At 44.4% G+C, this 19191-nt stretch overlaps 1 long non-coding RNA gene across 4 annotated transcripts in view; it reads right to left on the bottom strand.

The window, feature by feature from the left end:
- Positions 1-18953, bottom strand: part of LOC144304640 (uncharacterized) — a 37301-nt gene extending 18348 nt beyond the window's left edge. For all 4 annotated transcript variants that reach the window (XR_013371564.1, XR_013371566.1, XR_013371565.1 and 1 more), the window contains exons 1-3: positions 14836-18953; positions 14525-14744; positions 2594-2676 (exon numbers count right to left, since the gene is read on the bottom strand). This is a non-coding gene — a long non-coding RNA (uncharacterized LOC144304640). The remainder of the gene's footprint in view (positions 1-2593; positions 2677-14524; positions 14745-14835) is intronic.
- Between the last annotated feature and the right edge of the window lie 238 nt (positions 18954-19191).

Raw genomic sequence — 19191 nt, 5'->3', positions numbered from 1 at the left:
GGTTGAAAAAAAATCAGAGGAAGAATATTTTGTGGCACATAAAACATTATAAGAAATTCGAATTCAGTGTCTACAAAGTTTGATTAAAACATAGCCGTGCACATTTGATTGCTTATTTTCTTTGGCTGCTTTTTCATGATAATGGTGGAGTTAAGTAGTTGCTCTGGACTCTATGTTGTGCAAAGCGTAAGATATTTACTGCCTGTCCTTTCCCAGAAAAAGTTTTCTGACCCTTGGTTTAGAGCACAAAATTTATATTACCATGTGTAAGGAGTGGTAGGCTACAAGCTTTATCTCTTCATCTTGCATTTTGTTGGGCACAGCTTAACTTGAAGCCTTTTTTTCTTTTCACCATAGTTCATGATAGAGAGTATTTCATCCAAACAATGATTTCTGAATTTCTGCCTCCAGTTGTGACTGACCTCCTTCCTGAGTTTCTCCTAAGTGCCTGCTAGGCTTAAGCTTCACTCAAGTAATCCTTAAGCTCATCGTGGTAAAATGGAACTAGCTATGTTCCTTAGCAAACTTAATTTATTATTTCTTAGTGTGATACAATAAAAAAATTTATATTTGGTCTTTGCCCCAGTTACTGGCACAGAGCTTCCAAAATCCTTGGAATTTTCCTTACAAATCAAAACCACAATGAGCTATCATGTCACACACATCAGAATGACTAAAATCAACAGCACAGATATTGGCAAGGATGCAGAGACCTTCTTACACCGTTGGTAGGAACGCAAACTGGTACAGCCACTGTGGAAAACAGTTTTTGTGGAGTTTCCACAAAAAGTTAAAAATAGAACTACCCTACGATAGCAATTGTATTACTGCAGATTTACCCAAAGGATACAAAAATACTGAATCGAAGGGGCACATGCATGTTTATGGCAGTGTTATTGACAATAGAAAAATTATGGAAAGAAACCCAATGTCCATCAATAGATATATGGATACATACACATATAATACATAGTGGATATCCATATCCATATATATATATGGATCTACTATACACACACACACACACGTGTGTGTGTGTGTAGTGGAATATTACCTAGCCATCAAAGAGAATGAAATCCTGCCATTTGCAAGAACATGGATGCAGCTAGAGGGTATAATGCTAAGCAAAATAAGTCAGTCAGAGAAAGACAAATACCATATGATTTCATTCATATGTGCAATCTAAGAAACAAAACAAATGAGCAAAGGGGAAAAAAAGAGAGACAAACCAAGAAACAGACTCTTAACTATAGAGAACAAACAGATGGTTAACAGCACTGCGGGGGGAGGTGAAATAGGTGATGGGGATTAAGGATGCACTTGTGATGGGCATTGGGTGATGTATGGAAGTGTTGAATTAGTATATCATACACCTGAAATTAATATTACAGTATATGTTAACTAACTGGAATTTAAACAAAAACCTAAAAAGAAAACCTCTGAAATTTCTTGAGTGATAGGAGCATCTTTGTCCCTCATAACAAGCCTCTTTCAACCGTTCCTGAGTTTGTGCTAACAGGGTGAGTCATGGGGGCCCTTGGATAATTTCAAGAAATGGGCTGGCTGTACCAGAAAGACTATGCAACGGATTAGAGGACTGGGATTTCAGTACCCTCCATCTCTAGAGAGGAGTGGGGCTGGAGATTGAGTGGCCAGTCATTTAACCAACATGCCTGCAGGGAAATCCCAGACACCCAGAAAAACTCTGAAATGAGGAAGCCAAGGAAGTTCCTGGTTGGTGAACATATCGACTTATCAGGAAGGTGGTGTAACCCACTCTAGAGAGACGGAGGCTCCTATACTCAGACCCTTCCAGATACCCCATGCATCTCTTCATCTGGTCATTTATTTGCATCCTTACAATAAAATGGTCATGGTTAAGTATAATGAGTTTCAGTGAGTTCTGTGAGTCATTTTAGCACCCTACTGAACATAAAGTCAGGTTGTGGGAACCCCTGAATTTGTAGCCAAGCCCAACAGAAGTGTGGGTCACCTGGGGGCTGAGCGAAGCAGTCTTTTGGGACTGAGCCTTTAAGTTGTGGGGTCTGCTTTAATTCTGAATTGTGCTGGAATTGAGTCGAACTATAGAATACCCACTGGTGTCAGAGAGTTGCTGTTAAAATGTATTTAGATAAAAGCTTCACCAATGCAACCAGTCACTCAGCGTACAAATCTGAGTTATTTTAGACTTCTTTGCTAGTCTACCCTCCACATTCAATCACAGAGTAGGGCTGATTTTGCCTTCTAAATACGTATTGAGTCAGCCTCCCTACTCCTAAGCTCTGTCTCCCTTTCCAGCTTCCACCGCCCTGGTTCAGAACCCATCACCTGTCCCATGGATGATTACAGTGGTATCCCAACAGCCCTCCCTAACACCAGTCTTGCTTCACCTCAAATTGATCCACTATGTAGTAACCAGTGATCTGTTGAAAAAATACGGATCCCACAAGCCCTTAAACCATTAAAGACTGCCCCCTACCTACAGCAATGGTTCTCAAGCCTGATGATGTACATCACAATCACCCATGAAGTACTTGAAAAATATAGATGTCTGAGCTGCATCCATATTGCTTGAGATCTAGCTAGGTCCTACCTGAAGGACAACAGGAGAGCTTTTTCCTGGAGTTTTTGGATCAGACGCTTCAAGTATTGGTTCTCAACAATTTGGAATTCATGCTGATGAAAAATTAAATCACAGAAGTTTTTAGTTAGTCCCGACAAGAAAAAGTGAAATCTTTCACCTCACCACTTAAATAACACTTTCTGGAATTTCATCATTCAGAAACATTCCAAATACAGGTGTCGTGCAAATCTTCCGCACCCAGTCTTTTTTTGATTCAGGCTGCAATTTGATGACTGGTCAAAGCTCACAAAACTTGAGTTCAAATTTCTGGGCCTCGCTGCATCTTACCTATTACAAGGTAAATTCTTAAACTGCCGGGAGGCATTTCTTAAGTAGTGAGAGGAGCCCCTTTCGACCAAAGAGGGAACTCATGCATTGGAATGTATTCCCCGGGGTCTCTGACTACTGCAGATGTGGTGGGATTCCGTGCCATTCTTTATCAGAGATGTTGTACAAAATGGGGATAATTCCGCAGTATCTCACTCCCATGGATTACCCATTCCTATAACATCCTGGGCAATTTAAGTGCTACTTCCACTATTTTAGAAGAAATCATTCATTTTATCAGCAATACACAGGTGATTTGACCTTAAACTTGGGTAATTACAGCAATTAAAGAGCTAATACCACATTCACAAGCATGTGCAGACCCTCTCTCAATGCCTATTGTCTAGAAACCATTATGCTGCGTGTAGCTCTCTTTCTGTTCCCTGTTTCTTTGGAGTGCTTCCAAGATTCAGTCTGTTATTATTTAAACTCTCTCTGAATGTTGGTATGTTGGTATTTTTGTGCTCTGCCTTGTATGACTTATGGATTTTTTTTTTCCTTCTTGGTGAGATATTTTCCATATCCATTCACAACCATTATTCATCCCACATGCTCCAAATATAATGCCCACCTAATCAATCACCACTTCTGTATTTGAAAATCAAACCATCCTTTCTTTATTATATTGGGCAAATTAGTCAAATGAGTGTTTTCTAAAACTTGCTGCCTTTTTAGGGCCCTTGGCTCTCCGCCTGCCTTTCTCTATTGCCGCCTCCTCCCTTTTCTCCTCCTCCTGTTTGCAAACAGTATCCGTTTCCTTTCACTGGTGTTCGGGGTGGATTGTGATCCTCCCGACTTTGTCGTTTGCTTCCCTGATCACACATCCTTCCTGGGGAGCACTGCCTTCCCAGGGAGGCCTGGCGGCTGGTGCGGATGGCTTATGCCCTGCCCGCTCCCCCCTCCCCCGCGCCCCAGCAGCTCAGCAGCCCCTGGAAATTCAGCAGGGGAAGCTCTCCCATCTGACAGTTTTCCTTCCAGAAAGCAGCAACGGTACAATCAATATTCATCACTGAACATGACAAAATGCTATTGTTGATGGTTTGCTTGAGACAAGGTTGTGAAAAGAGAAAAAAGAAAGAGGAAGCTTGATACCTCCTTTTTCCCATACCTGTTCTCCCCCCAGCCAACATTTCCTTTAATTTCCCTATTTTAGGTTAATTTTAAGAAGGATTCCTTTGTTTTAAGAAACCAAGGTCCTTTTGTGCCACTACTGATGTTTTCTTTTTTTTTTTTCAATTAAGCCTCTTTGAGAGAGAGAGAGCATAGCAAAGCATCTGCTGCCACAAAAAGTCTTGAGGCCAAAGCCTGTTATAGAGAACTCTAACTATTGTCCTAGCAAAGCAAATGGTTCTTAGAATCCTGATTCTTTCTAACGTATGTGTTTATAAGCAATTAAACTCCAGTTTTAGGGAAGACTCACTAACAGCATACATTATTTTAATAGACATACTGTACTACTTTAAACCGTCTTCGCCATCTGCTCATCATGATTATAAATGCAAAAAGAACATATTTTACATTAGCATCAGAAACTAGTGTGATATTAGGGATTGAAATGCCCATATATGCTCTTTGTACAATACCGAATGCATCTGTGCTATTTTCCTTTTCTTTCCACAATGCAAATCAGAGAAAGAAGATGCTTGTTCCTTGTGGTATCTTTCCTGACATGGAAGATAATTTTTAGGACAGAAATTCATTAGAAGAGGATTTCGACTTACTGTTCAGCCAAAATGCTTTTAAAATTGTATGAGCTGATGTGGCTGGCTCTTGCTGGCCCTATTTGGCTATCTGAGCTCCTAGCCAATGAGGGAGAAAAAAAAATACACCAAGGGCAGTAAATCTACTATAATCTTCTTTACTGTCCATCAGAGATACAATGCATAATGTATAATGGTGTAAGTGTTTCTTCTCTATAAATGAAATTTAAAAGAAGCATGGGATGCACGTGTATTGGTGAACACTTAATACAGAGTTGAAAGGCATCTAGATTGGCACTGCTCTTTTTCATTTGCATCTTCACGGCTGGATGATCTTTTTAGATAGACACAATACCATTCTAATGTTGGAGGAAGCAGGGATGAAGCACTCTGTTCTATTTTCTTAGCTGGGCTATCAAAACATACTCCTCTCATAAGAAATGGTGGAGATGAGTACATTAGGCTCTCTACTAAGTATGATTTTTAGCCAGTGTCTAGAAATGGAGGCCAAAGGAAAGGTTATTCAGGATGAGTCAAAAGAAGTTCAACAGTAGGGGCTCCTGGGTGGCTCAATCCGTTAAGCGTCTGCCTTCAGCCCAGGTCATGATCCCAAGGTCCTGAGATTGAGCTCTACGTTGGGCAATCTGCTCAGCAGGGAGCCTGCTTCTCCCTCTCCCTCTGCCCCTCCCCCTGTTCATTCTCTCTCAAATAAATACAATCTTATTTTTTTTAATTTTTATTTATTTATGATAGTCACTCACACAGGGAGAGAGAGAGAGAGAGGCAGAGACACAGGCAGAGGGAGAAGCAGACTCCATGCACGGGGAGCCCGACGTGGGATTTGATCCCAGGTCTCCAGGATCGCGCCCTGGGCCAAAGGCAGGCGCCAAACCGCTGCACCACCCAGGGATCCCAATAAATACAATCTTAAAAAAAAAAAAAAGTTCAACAATAGAGTCTACTCGAATTTGTTCTCAGCAGCAAACTGGATTTATTATTTACTTGAAGAATTCAGTTCACACTGTATTTCCAGTTCAACAAATTTAAGAACAAGGAACAATAACCAGCTCCCCTGGGTTTATTAACTGTAATTTCTGGCTTTTGTTTTGCATTCTGGCCATACTGGATGGTACCGAATGTTAAAGACGTGGGGAGCTTTATCATTTCAGGATGAGAAATGTTATTAGTTATGAGTAACCGTGGACTCTGAGCAACCCCACGGAGCCAGGTGATCATCACCAAAGGTGACTGACCCACAGGTGGGCAGGGTGGAGACCTGCCGTGGTCACGGAACAGCTTCCGGATGCAGAAAGCCATTGCTGTTCTCTCTCCTCAAATCCAGGTGAAAACCAATATACAAACAAAAGCACTTAAAATACAGTTCCCTACAAGAACTTTCTGGTTTCCCTTGGAGCAGCACCATTTTGCCATTCCGTTAAAGATGACCTTCTGGCCGTGGGTGCTGTTGTTTTACGTAAACACTCAGCTTTTTGAGTCCTTGCTTCCTAAGCTAACCCAGCTATGAAACCAAAGTACCACACTCGCCATGTTCCTCCCTGCCGGGAACTGTTCAGTGGCATCTTCAGCCAAAAGTTGTGAGGTCGCCGCTGAAGCCTCTGTCGGCAAGGTCTGCCAGCTTTTCTTTTTAACTCCAGGATCTCTCTGATCCTTCCAGTATCTCAGGCCTCCCATGCTCCCCAAGAGCTCCCGGGGGGACTTCTGAATCTCCACATGCAGCCTGTGAGGATCTCCCACTCAGACCCTCTCTAGCGAAGTGCATCTACTGGCCATGTTCTCCCACAGCGGTGCTTGTTGGCTTAGGGACCCACAAGATGCCTCCTCCCTAGACTTCAACAGAAAGCCCCAAGCCCCCTACAGTGACCTCGGGTTCTATCATTTGGCGCTCTCTCAAGCCGAGGGCTCGAAGACACAGGTGCTTTCTCACATGTGTAATTAGTGCTTTAACCCCAGGCCTGTATCTCCTAAACGCCTCTTTCATCCCCACAGCCGACACTCCCTGTCCTTGGAGCAGCTTTTCTCCTCCCAGGGTTTCAAGAACTCCCCCTGCCCCGTTCCCTATGGCTAATTGTCAAAACTCTACTCCTCTAACTTTAGGTCCCTGAAGTCCACTGACTCTTCCTTCCTTCAGCAAAGCTTGGCTCTCACAGACAAAAGCCTCACGACTCTGGGATCTGAAATAGGAAGAAATACTGTCTTTTCTACAAGGACTAGGTTCTGCCCTTCTTTAAGAGACAGATTGCTTCGGCTCCAAGGGATGGAAGATGGCAAAGCAGCAAGAAACTGGGGGCTGACAATCACCCTTTACAATAATATTAAGACCCCATTCAAATTCCATCTTTGCTAATCGCATAGATTACATATGGTCTCTACCACCTCTGAACTCCTGTAGCAGACAGTCCTCAAACAGAGCCTTGGGAGGCTTGCCTGTGGAAGTTTCTCTTATCTCTCCAAAGTACACGGGGATCCCTTTCTCCTTCATCTTCTTCATCGTGCCTGATGCCATGCCTCTTCACATCGGTGTCATTGGGAGCTCCAGAACGAGAAGCATTGTCTCCTTCCCGATAGACAGCCTTCTGGTGTCTCCCTGGGCCTGATCGTGGGTGTCACCTGGAGGGAAGCAAGGCATGCAGGTGGTGCTAAGAAACCGATGAAAGACCCTAGAGGTGAGTCCGTGACTAGTCCAGGTCTTGCTTTTCACATTTGTCCAGCTTTTGGGATCTTTCAGATTCCGTGAAGTCCAGGGCCACAGCAGCGCCTTCATGTCAGCCACCAATGAGCTTGATTTCTGGACTCTAAGTACAGTTGCTAAGAGGAAAAGCTTTGATACAGAGGAAGTGGACCCTTAGTCACTGCAGTCTTCCAGTGCCACCAAATTTGAAATTTGGAAGAGTGGTTGAATGAATATGGTACACTGGTTGCAAAGAAATGCAGTCCTTTTTCCAAAGTCTCTTGGGCTTTGGACTTACAGGACTATTAAATCCTGTAATTTAAACAGTGTAAGTAAAATATTGCTCAGAACACTTTAAACTGTTATTTTGACTTAAAAAATAATAATTCCTGCACCTAGCCAAAAGAAATTGAGTGATACTAAAGATTACATGTCCCTCTCATTCCAAATTCCCTTCTGGTTTCTCCTCCAGAGGCAAATGCTATTAACAGCTTCTTTCTTATCCTTCCAGAAAATTCCTGTGCACACAGAGGGTACATTTATGTAGATACATAATATGTATAGAACTTTTTTTTTTTTTAAGAGAGAGAGAGCATGTGCATGCACATGCACAGGAGCCTGGGGAGGTGGGGCAGAGGGAGGGTGAGAGAACCTCAAGCAGGCTCCATGCCCGGTGGAGCTCTGAGATCATGACCTGAGCCAAAATCAAGAGTCGGATGCCTAACCAACTTAGCCACCCAGGTGCCCCTATAACCCTCTTTTTTTAACCACAAAAGTGAGCATACTTTTTACACTGTTACAAACCTTGCTTTCTCCACTTAGAAACGAATCTTGAGTGTTTTTATAGGTCAATATGTACAGCTCTCACTTGTTCTTTTTAATGAGTGCTTGCTATTGCATTATTTGAATGTCTCATAATTTATTTGACCAATTCTCTACTGAAGAACATTTAGGTCAATTATATGAGCAAGAATTTCTATAAATAAATTTCCTAAGTCAAGGCCTCAGGTTATGCTAAATTTAGATTGGCTCAAACCACTGCACACTTCAACTTTTACAATCCCTTGGGGATTGGAAGTGTTACTAGCCCTTTTCTGTGTATAAGGAAAACTCCGTGGAGGGGTAGCTTTTCCTGGGCTAATGAGGGACATAGAAGCCCTCAAGGTGTACATGTAGCTTTGTTTTTTTCCTTCTTCCAGCGTTGGCTTAGTTGGCCTGTTGGAGCAATATGATCTGCTACCCTGTCCTCAGACTATCCTGATTCTGCTCTGCTCACTGCCGGAGCCTGTGTTCTCAATCCACTTCATGTGTTTCGCATTTTTGTATCCACACTGTCTTACTTGACCTCCAGAAACTGTTGATGCCAGCCTTTTGGAGGTAGTTTTTCTCCACTTCTGGGACCATGTGTCCCCACCCTCCCACGAACCCCCACCTCCACCCCCACCGTTACCCCATGGTTGATCTCTAACTCTAAGGCTGCTCCTCCCCTCGGCCTCTGTTGTTGGCTCCCTCTACTCTTCTCTGCCTGTAGCGGTGGACTATTCCAAGGCTCTGCAATTAGTAATACCTGCTTCTCTAGCCACACTCTCCTCTCTAGGGGATTGTCAATCCCACCATCTGACATGGTTGAGCAAAGAAAACACCCAGGAATCATCCTTGGCTCCTCTCTTTTTCTTATATCTGGTGTCAATAAGCCCATCAACTCTACCGTTGCTACTCTAGTCCAAACCATACTTGTCATCAGCAGCTAGATTGGGCTGAAAACAAGGAAAAGCAGCAAGGGAACAATTAGCCTAAGGAATACAAATGTGGTCAGTATGGACAATAGAAAGGCTGGTGCGTCTCATGAGCTTTTTGTTCTAATCTGAACAAGATCCCATTTCTAGCCATGGCTTCCAATGGGGAGAAAGGACAAGTCAAGTCATGAAGTGACCACTCATGGCACATCCAGTCATTGCCTGTTGCTGCCCCCTGCAGCCCACCTGGAAATGTATCAGTGCCAGGAAGGCACAGGTCAAAAGGGCTGTGAGACAGGTCTGGAGCTGCACCATCTAATGGGGTAGCTGCTACCACACGTGGCTGTGAGCCTTTGCATTGTGTGTTTTACACGTCCAGTACATCTCCGCTCCCTTTGCTGGTGGGAGCGGAGATGTACTGGACGTGTAAAACACACACCAAATTTTAAAGACTTAAGGCAACAAGGAAAAAAAGAATGTGAAGTGCCTCACTAACGATTTTTAAGTTGATTATATGTTGAAATAATAAAATTTCAGATGTATCGAGTGAAATAAAATATTAATATTGAATTGAAAGTAATTTCACCCGTTTCATCTTTTTTAATGTGGCTCTTAGAAAATTTGTATTTCACTAGAAAATTTGTATTTCATTAAGTGGATTGCCATTATATTTCCATTGGACATCACTAGTCTAGAAGGTCTGGTGACTGGGGGTTTTAAGAATCCTAATAGAGCTTTTACATTTTAATGACACACTGTCCCCATAATTCCTGAGAAGTTTACATGGTTCAAGAAATGTTCAAGGAAAGAAAACTGTAATAGAATAATCTTCAGAGTCCAGACCTCTCATGGAAGTGCATCTTTGTCCTCTAGGAAGGAGTTTAATTTCCAGACACCATTCACTGGGTTATTGAGCAAACATGCTTTGAGCACTTACTGTGCGCCTGACACAGTGAGACGGTGATGCATGGTCAGGTGGAAATGAAAATTTCCTAACCTTCAGGAGTTCATTACCCCTGAGAAACATCCATAAATACACATCCATAAGAATTATTTTAGAGCACCTGGGTGGCTCGGTGGTTGAGGTCTGCCTTTGGCTCTGGTTGTGATCCCAGTGTGATCCCAGGATCCTGGGATCAAGTCCCTCATTGGGCTTGCTTCTCCTTCTGCCTGTGTCTCTGCCTCTCTCTCTGTGTCTTTCATGAATAAATAAATAAAATCTTTTTTTTTTTAAAGGAATTATTTTAACAGGAGGTTGTACAAAGTCTGAGGAATGTCCATTAATTTGGAGCCAGGCCTGGCGAATAAAATAGATGATTAAGGTGAGGTTCAAAAGGGAAGTTGAGTGCAAAGCCATGAAACTGCTTGCTTGGGGTGGCGGATAAACAAGATGGCAAACAAGATAGCCCGAAAAAGTGAGCAATAGCAGCATCATTGTTTGTTTGAATAAGTGTTATTTAGCCTGCTGAAGTGACTGCTTGGTAAGCGACAGTTTTTACCTAATCTTTTATGTATTTATTAGCATGTTTGTAAAAATGAAATCCTATCCCCATGTCCTGTTCCCACTGCCGCCTCTCAGTCCAGCAGGCCCAGGACCAGGAGTGGAGCCTTAGGAGGCTCAGCTTCCAGGGGTGGGGGCATCTTGTAGGAGATCCCTAGGGGGCTGGAATGGGTCGGGACCAGCAGTGCCTGTCTCCATCCCTCCTCCTCCTCCTCCTTAGGGAAGTGCAGGCGTCATCTCCAGATGCCCTCCGATCTAGGCCACTGCAGCCTATGCAATAGGACAGCTAGGACATTGCTCCCATCCCAACACCTACTGTGTGAAATCCAAGGGAATGCTACAAGGCCCACTCTCATACGCCTCATACACAGTGCTGTTTAAAGGAAAAGATTTTGGAAAAGGAATTACTTTGGTGATTCAGACAGACTAGTAAATACACAGGAGACCCACCTATCATGCAAGGCTCTGACCACATGGGCGAGAGTGAGCAGAACCAAGCTTCAGCGCCCCAAATTAGAGACTTGACTGATTGATGCGCGGTCACACAAACATTTTCTCGTGCCGGTACACGGTGGTGACAACATCGCACCGAGAGTGGCTGGTCAACTCCGGTGCAAACCATTAACCACATTAGAGAAAATAGCTCTGGAGAGGTATCGCTCAACGGTTTTTAACTTCGAAAGATGTCACGAGAAGAGCCACAAATTATTATTGCTGACAATTTGTACAATTTGTCCCTGGTGAAATGTGTGTGTCCCTACACTGCACCATTTTACATAACAATATGAAATATTAAAAGGGAAAAACGTTTTGTAATAAACAGCAGTTTTGCTGATTGCGGCTGATTATGTTAAGCAGCTTGTACTGTGGGTGTCAGAGGAGACTTAATAGCTCCTATAACTAATCTCCGCGGCTGACCTCTCCCCTCCGCTGATGAAGCCTATTCAAAAACCTGCTGCCCTTTCTCATTTTCAGATCTTATATTTCTGAACTGTTTTGATCATGCATATATTTGCTAAAGTTGTGTACAGGATTTGTGTGCGCGTGTGTGCCTATGTGTTGAAAAATATATAATGCAGAAAGAAAGATTCCTGCCAAGTCTGTCCTCTGCATTATTAAAAGCAAAACTACGTAAAGACTCAAAACATGCATGTTTACAACATTCTTATCAGATGCCAAAATGCCCTTAATTTTGGCCAAAGGCTGTTCCCGGGAACGAGGGGGCCAGTATGAAAGAATACAGCACCGAATTTTTTTACTCCACCTTTAAAATAAAGGGCAAGGATGTCTTTCTGGGGAAGAATGTCATCGTGGTCATTTCATCAAGCCTCGATGGCTGGTACTTAGAAGCAAAGTGCTATTCAATCATAAAGCAATTTCATTTTTCTGATAAAAGTTTTTGATTTAAATGGGATTTCATAGAGAACATTCTGGAGTGTAGAGAACTCCTCCATCGATAAGTACAGATAAATATGTAAGTGCATATGTGTAAGTGTCTCTAATTCACAGTTTGCTCTTCCTCTTTTCCCCAGATCCGGAGATGTTTACAAAACGGCAGGGGGGTAAATGTGGGGGGGATGCAGTAAGCAAAGCTGTGAAAAGAGCGGAGGCGAGGTCTACCCCCACATTATGCAAATGTAGCCATCCTGGGGACATAAAGACAAAAGAGGGAGGGGGAGAAAAAAATCAATAATCCAAAAAGTAAAGTGCCTGCATGCGACTTGCTAGGGAAAAGGGTGGACTCAGTACAACAAGGTCACCAAAAGGTACCGCTTTCTATGAGACCAAATCCTGGCTGAAGCCAGCTGATAAATATTTCCTGTAGGATTTGAAGCAGGTTGCCACCAGCAAAGCGAAAATCCCTAGGGGGCAGTACATAATTAACAATTTGAAGATGTGTCATTGTCTCAAAGGGAGCCAGGGAAGCCTACCCCAAAAGCACAAAACCCGAGTTCCCATATTAATCTCACGGTTCCCACATAGACAAACGTCAGTGTCTCCCCAGAGGCCGGGAAGGTTCCTTTGCTCTTGGCTGGCAAACGTTTCCTGGTTAATGGTGTCATTTCCCTGTAATTTTCTATCAGCACCACCAAACCTGTTCCTCTAGTCTGAGTTTAGGAAAGCCAAAGAATCTTTTTCTTTTTTTTTTCTTTCCTTTTTTTTTTAAACAAAGAAACAAAATCAGGACTGAAAGGAGAAAGCTGTTTAGACAGTGCCTGTCCCAGTGTTCAGAAACTTTTGCAACAGTGACTTCCTCTTAAAACTTTCTTAAACCTGCCCTTTGGTTAAATCGGCCCCAGAATGAAAACCAAAGCTCAGGAGGCATGAACAGAGACAGGAAAGAAAAAAAGTGCTGAAGAGACTTGGGTGTGGTTTTTACATTTCTTTCATTTGTTTCAAGACAGGTTGGGGTTTGTAGGGAAGAAGAGGTTGGTTATTAGCTCCCAGAGAGGAAGGATCAACAAAGAAACAGTAAACCTTGTATCTTGGGGTGACCCTGGAGTTTATTGAAGAGAAGTCAGCAATGTTTCCCAAGAGGGTGCCCACTGGGCAGCACGGTTCTGGGTTGTGGCTGGGGCTGCACCTGAGAAGGGATGCTTGCTACTACTCAGGGCCCCAGATTTGGGGAAAGGGAGACCTGGCTGCCATTCCCAGCTCTGCCCCAAAACCATGTGCTCCCTGGGAGGTTTCTGGGCTTCTCTGTGTCTCGGTTGCTTCAACTGCCAACTGAGTTCAGATCACTTGCCACCTGCCTACCTAATCAGAATATTGTGAGGGTTAATGAGATTTTGCTTGCAAAGTGATTGCCTCATCATATAACTCCAAAGTATTATTATTCATCATAAAGACACAGCTGCAATAGTGTATATTGTTACATACCAGACGCCAAGCTTCTATTTTTAGCAACTTTGAAATGAGAGTGTCTTAGAATTATACAGTGGAAGGGACCGCCCCACCTTACCTGCCCCAGGCTCTGTTCCGGGCCAGGTGAAAGTCTAACCACCCAAGACAGGCTGGCTTTTCGTCTCAATTTTACATCTGAGACCCAAACTCTTCAGTTCTCTCTCCAGAGGAAATTCCAATGTTATCATCCTGATGTTTAGGAGTTATTGCTTGGGTCTGAAATGCTCCCCTCCTGTTTTAACTACAATCAAACTCTTTCTTTTATGAATATGTTCGTTGGTCTCTTTCAGTGATCTTGGGGGGGGGGCGGGGGGCAGAAACCATGTCCTCTGCATTCTCGTAATTTCAAAATCATTTCCTGGCGAGGCAGCACGTAGTAAACACTCAAGAGGTGAGCGCTGGATTTAATTCAATTGTTTGCATTTCCCCCACATAAAAGGACCACTGCTCAAGTATATTTTACACCAAGAGCATGGGCTCTGCAGCCCCAGACCCCTGGAGGCTAGGGCTGGAGGATGACATAAATCCAGGAGTCCTGGGTTAAGGGGCAGTGTGACCATGGTGTGTGTCCCAAATTTGGAAAGAAAGTTGCCCTTAAACCTTCTGTCCCTTAGGCATTTCAAAAAAAAAAAAAAAACCCATTGGCTGCTTCCTGGTGTTTTATGCTCTTTGATGCATAGATTAATGAGTGATTTAATCAAATTTTTCTAGTTATCCGTGCTATGTGGTCTGTAATTACTCTATTAATTCATCTTCACCTCCCAGCCCCCATCTTTTAAAAAATGAGTATAACATTTGCTCACATTTCTACTCAAAAGGAACTTCTGTCCTCTCTAGTCTTAAAAGAAAAAAAAGAATCTTAGGCGCTAGAAGGTTCTATCTGCATATCATTAGAACTGGCTCACTTGCGTGCATCCAGCTTTCAGATTCTCTGTAAACCTATTTGGCCTCTGGTCTCATCTGGTTTCAATTTTTTCCAAAACAACTGAGTCTTGATTGGTTTAGAGTTTGCACTTTATATTTAAAAAACAACAACAAACCAACCTGAAAGACAAATGACTGCTTCTGCCTTTTATTGTCCTCTCCAGCATTCCTTCCTGTAGCGGAGACTGCTTAGGCCTCCCCTCTACCAGCACTTGGTCCTGCTTGGACTCAGCTGCTGCTGAAGCAGCTTCTGAAATACTTGTCGGCCTCCCTTCTCGTTGTGTTACCTGGTGGTGGACTGTGGAATTCCTTGGTTCTTGTCTTCTCAAAGGAAAGAATTCTGTCGAAAGACCCCCCAAAGAGAGTTAAAGCAACAAAAGCTTTTATTTAGCAAGGTGAAGGTGCACTCGAAGCTTGGAGGAGAGCCTGACCTGAGGGTGGGGAGCAGCCTGATGACTTCTGCTTTGCGTTTTCTTATGTGGGTCTATTTGGTCTCCTCTGTCCCATCTTGTCACCATCACACCACCTCTTAGATCCCTCCCCCTGGTTTCTTCCCCTCCAACCTTTTGCAGGTGTTCAAGTTGGCCATCTTCTGACGAGCTCCTAAGTGAAACCCATGGGGTGGGGGTTGATGTGGGGGTGAGGGTGAGGGTGGGGCAAAGTCTCAGTGCAAAGGATATCATAATGATATTATAACAGCCTTGAGACTATTAGGGACAAGGTTTTTCTTACGTGCGCATGCTCCAAAGTTGGACGGTCCCAGTGGCCCATGTCTTCTGCTTATCAGACTGTGCTAAACCATAAAAGGGGTTGGTCTTTGGGCGGAGATTGGGTGGTCTCTGCAATTTCCCATCTCCATCCTCCCTTCTCCCTTCCTGCTCATGCCTATCTTACCGACGGCTCTAGCGATAGTACTTGTTTCCTTCCTACCCACCCTTAGCACCATCTTCAGCAATCTGGCCCAATGTCTTCTATCTTTAATGCTTTTCCATTTGCCCTTCAGCATCCAGTGAAGTCCTGAGATTACTCAGCTGGTCCCCATGTTATTTGTTTGGTCTCCACCCTGCTAGGGTCTTTGAGAACCTGCAAAACTACCCTGAGTGGCAGTGCTGGATTACTTGCCGTGGTGGTTAATTTTATGTGTCAACCTGGCTAGGACATGGTATCGAGACATTTAGTCAAATGCCAGTTTAGATGCTGCTGTAACGGGTTTTTAAAGATAGGATTGACATTTGTATCCGAAGACTTCAAGTAAAGTAGATTATCTTTGTAATGTGTGTGGGGCTCATCCAATCAGTTGAAGGCCTTAAAAGAAAAGACAGGAGCTCTGAAGAACAGGGAATTGAACTAGAGCTGCAGCATTAACTCTTCCCTGGGTCACCAGGCTGCTGCAGACTTTCCAGCTTCCAAAATCACCTGAGCCAAGGCCTTAAACAAATCTCTCTCTTTCTAACCCTGTCACCATCTGTGTCTCAATCTTTAAACTTTTTGTAAGGGTAGCATATAGATATATATCCTTTGGTTTTGTTTCTCTGAAGCATCCTGATTAATATACTTGGTCTCTGAAACTCCCTCTACAATGAACCCTTCCTAGCCTGAGTCTGCTAATTTTTTTAAAAATATATATATATTATCAGAAGTCACTTATTTTTTTAAGTATTTTTGTTTATTCCTCTTCTTCTAAGGACCTTGAAAATAATCGATCACCTTGTCATTGTTTCTTCTGAAGCCCCAGAATTATGGTGAAAGTAATCATCACTCATATTGGTGTAGTGCTTTACAGTTACAAACTGCACTTAATCTCACAAAACATGGGGTTGGTTAGACAGGTATTATTACTGGGGAAGGAAATAGGGCTTGGGCATCATAAGTAACTCACCCAGGTTCACACTGGTAATAAGCAGCAGAATTAAAAGGGAAACTCAGGATCTGGTTCTCTTTCAATACGATTTAAACTTTTAGTTAATAATCAAGTTCTAAGACCCCCGCTCTTCCACGGACCTTCTCCTGGAGCAGCCTGCAGTGCCTACACACTGAGCACCCCGGGGTCATGCTTGAGCCTCCCCCAGCGCCCACCCTTCTCCTTGGGCGACAGCTTCTTCACGCCCGAGTTTTGCTTGAAAACTTGAATCCAAATCTATGAATACTGGAAGGTCTCTTAGTCACCACCCAGCCTCTGTCCAAGGCTGGAGAGGCGGCAGGTGGCACTTGATGGAACATTCTGTGCATCGTGCAGAGGGGCTTGGACTCTACCTTTGGGGGTGCCTGGCTGTCACGGAGGCTTTGCAGCACAGACTCTTCACTCTCGGGTTTAGAACTCGGGGGATCCCAGCTGAAGGTCTACAAATACCCTTGATACATTCTTCACATTTTCATTCCAATATTTCAGTAAGGAATAAAGTTATTAGCTGTTTTCCTTCTCTACAATCCTTCCAAATGTTTAAAGAATTTAGCTTGGAATTGCCAAATCTGGGTCAGAGACGGGCTTATTTCCTGATTTCCTGGAGCTGTCGTCTGTGAATGTGTCCTCCCGCCCACCAGGGGGGCAGAGCAGAGGCCATGCGGGCATGCGGAGGGAGTCCTGTGGCACTGGCACTGGCCGGAGGAGCACAGAAAAGCCGGTCTTGGCAAATTCTGGGGCTGCATGTAGGAGGAAAGAGGGCGAACCCATGCTATCACTGCCTCCATTCACAAGCCCCCATTCTTGGAAAACCTGAGTTCTGCAAACAACCGTGTGCTGGCTCAACAAACCTCATTTACTCTACAGCGAAGAAAAAGTAAACAGATTTGTTCCTCACCTCTCCCTTCCTTTCTATGCAGAGGCAGCCCGGAGAGGAAACCTTTTCTTCCAAGCCCAGAACATTCTGACGTCACACCACTGGAGCGGCCACCACTTCCTAAGGTTCAGGCTTCCCCGCCGAGCCTTCTCCAGCGACCCCTGGCATCGGTGCCAAGGGGGCATAGAACATGTGGGGACGGGTCAGACTGTTTTAGTAAATAATACTAAAATAACAGTATTTATTATACTTTTTCACAGTATTACTGTGAAAAATGGGTAACAAGAAGAACGGTGACCACTGATTGAGGGCTTGCCCCAAACTAGGCACGTTGCTAAACCTTTTGCAAAATGCATTATTTCATCGGGGAGCTATCATTTCCATTTTCCAGATGAAACACATCAAGGTTAAGTAACTGCCCCAAGATCTACAGCTGGTACATGGTTGGAGAGATGGTTCTCGGCCTAGCTAAAGGCCCCTGACCTCCGGCAGGAGCCGCCAAATGATGAGAGACACCGGGGCGAATCCAGAGAAAGAAGTCATTGCACCTACGGGCTGGTTCTAGTTAGGTCTCTTCTAGAGTAGTGGTGGTCCTGGGTCAGCAGTTCTAGACCCTCGATGTGTCCAAGGCTATCCCAGAGTGGGACAAAACGTCCTGAGCCTCCGGTATCCTTGCCTGGTCTTGGGCCTTCCGAGCCACAGAATGTGGAGCTCCACGAATGAGCTCCACTCCTCTCCTGCGCTTGCCTCAGCAGTGCTCATCAGACCCGGCATCCTCATCCCATCCTCTTCTCTCTGGAAGTCTAAACCTAGGGCTGATTAGGGGTAAGGAGATGTGGAGGGAGAGAAAGAGCCAGGCCAGGTAAGAACGGCTTCTTTTCTGCTGACCTCTCTCATTGTCCTTAACTCTGATCCAACAAGATGCCTGGGGATCCAGCACCCTAGACCTCTTGAGGAGCCTGTTCTGCCCCGACTGACTAGGACAGAGCCATTCAGGACTGCAGGTCAAGTAAACAGAGCCCATGCATCAGTGCACTGCCAGCAAATGGGCAATCTGCGTTCTTGTGACAAGAAGTGGGAAGATGTACAATTAGGTGAGGTCTGCTCCCACGGCCTTAGTGCTACTGTTTCGGTGACACTTGGCGGGGGAAAATGCAACTCTAATTAATCTCAGAACAAAAGCAGACCTTAGCCAGCCCCTGAACCTGGCTCACTCCCCACCGAGCCCTCGATTCAAAGTTCTCGCTTGCTGGGGCTTTATACATGAACCCCTGCCTGAAGGCACAGGTAAAAAGGGACAGGAGGATCCGAGACCTACAGCCGTGGGGATCCAAGGAAAACCAGAGGCTCGCTCAGGAACCAGATGATTCATTGCTGGAACATCGTCCCTTTGCTCTGCTCCCGGGAGTCCTGTGGGCGCTAATGGAGATACTTGGTGCGTGGATCAAATGAAGGACACAATGAAAAAGAAATGTGCGCAGGACGGACGTGGCTCTCTGCTCTTTCAGCTCTTTGTGCTTCAGATCGAGTGTCTACGCATCCTTTCAGAGCCCTCCACTCTGGCAGGAGGCGCGCCAGGCCTCCCGTCTAGGGCAGGGGGGTGTGGAGAGCACATTTTATCTCCTCCTGCAGATAGGACGATTGTGAGAGAGGACCTTTTTGTCTGTGGTCGTTAGGCTTAAAATCCAAGTGAATCGTAATATTTATTAGATCTTTAGATTATGTTGGCTTTGGGAGAGGCCCACTTTTATTTCAAGATGAGTATTGGAGTGCTTTGGTGTACAGCTATGCTCTTTCGCCCATGTGGTAAGGTATGAACATTTTCTACTTTCAGAACTTATGTTCCGAACTCAGTGTGAAAAACCAGCCAACACTCCCCCTCTCGCCCCCCACCCCACATACACGCCCCTCAGTGAATTTTCCCATGGAATAACAAACTGCCCAAAGCCAAGCTGGAAGCACTGTGATGCTGGGAAATCTGGGAAATCAGAAATCACCACTAGACTCAAA

Source organism: Canis aureus, chromosome 34 (assembly GCF_053574225.1).
Source record: "Canis aureus isolate CA01 chromosome 34, VMU_Caureus_v.1.0, whole genome shotgun sequence".
In the NCBI taxonomy this organism is placed as follows: Eukaryota; Metazoa; Chordata; class Mammalia; order Carnivora; family Canidae; genus Canis; species Canis aureus.
Note: the sequence above shows the minus strand (reverse complement) of the source record. Positions and strands in the feature narration are given on the sequence as shown.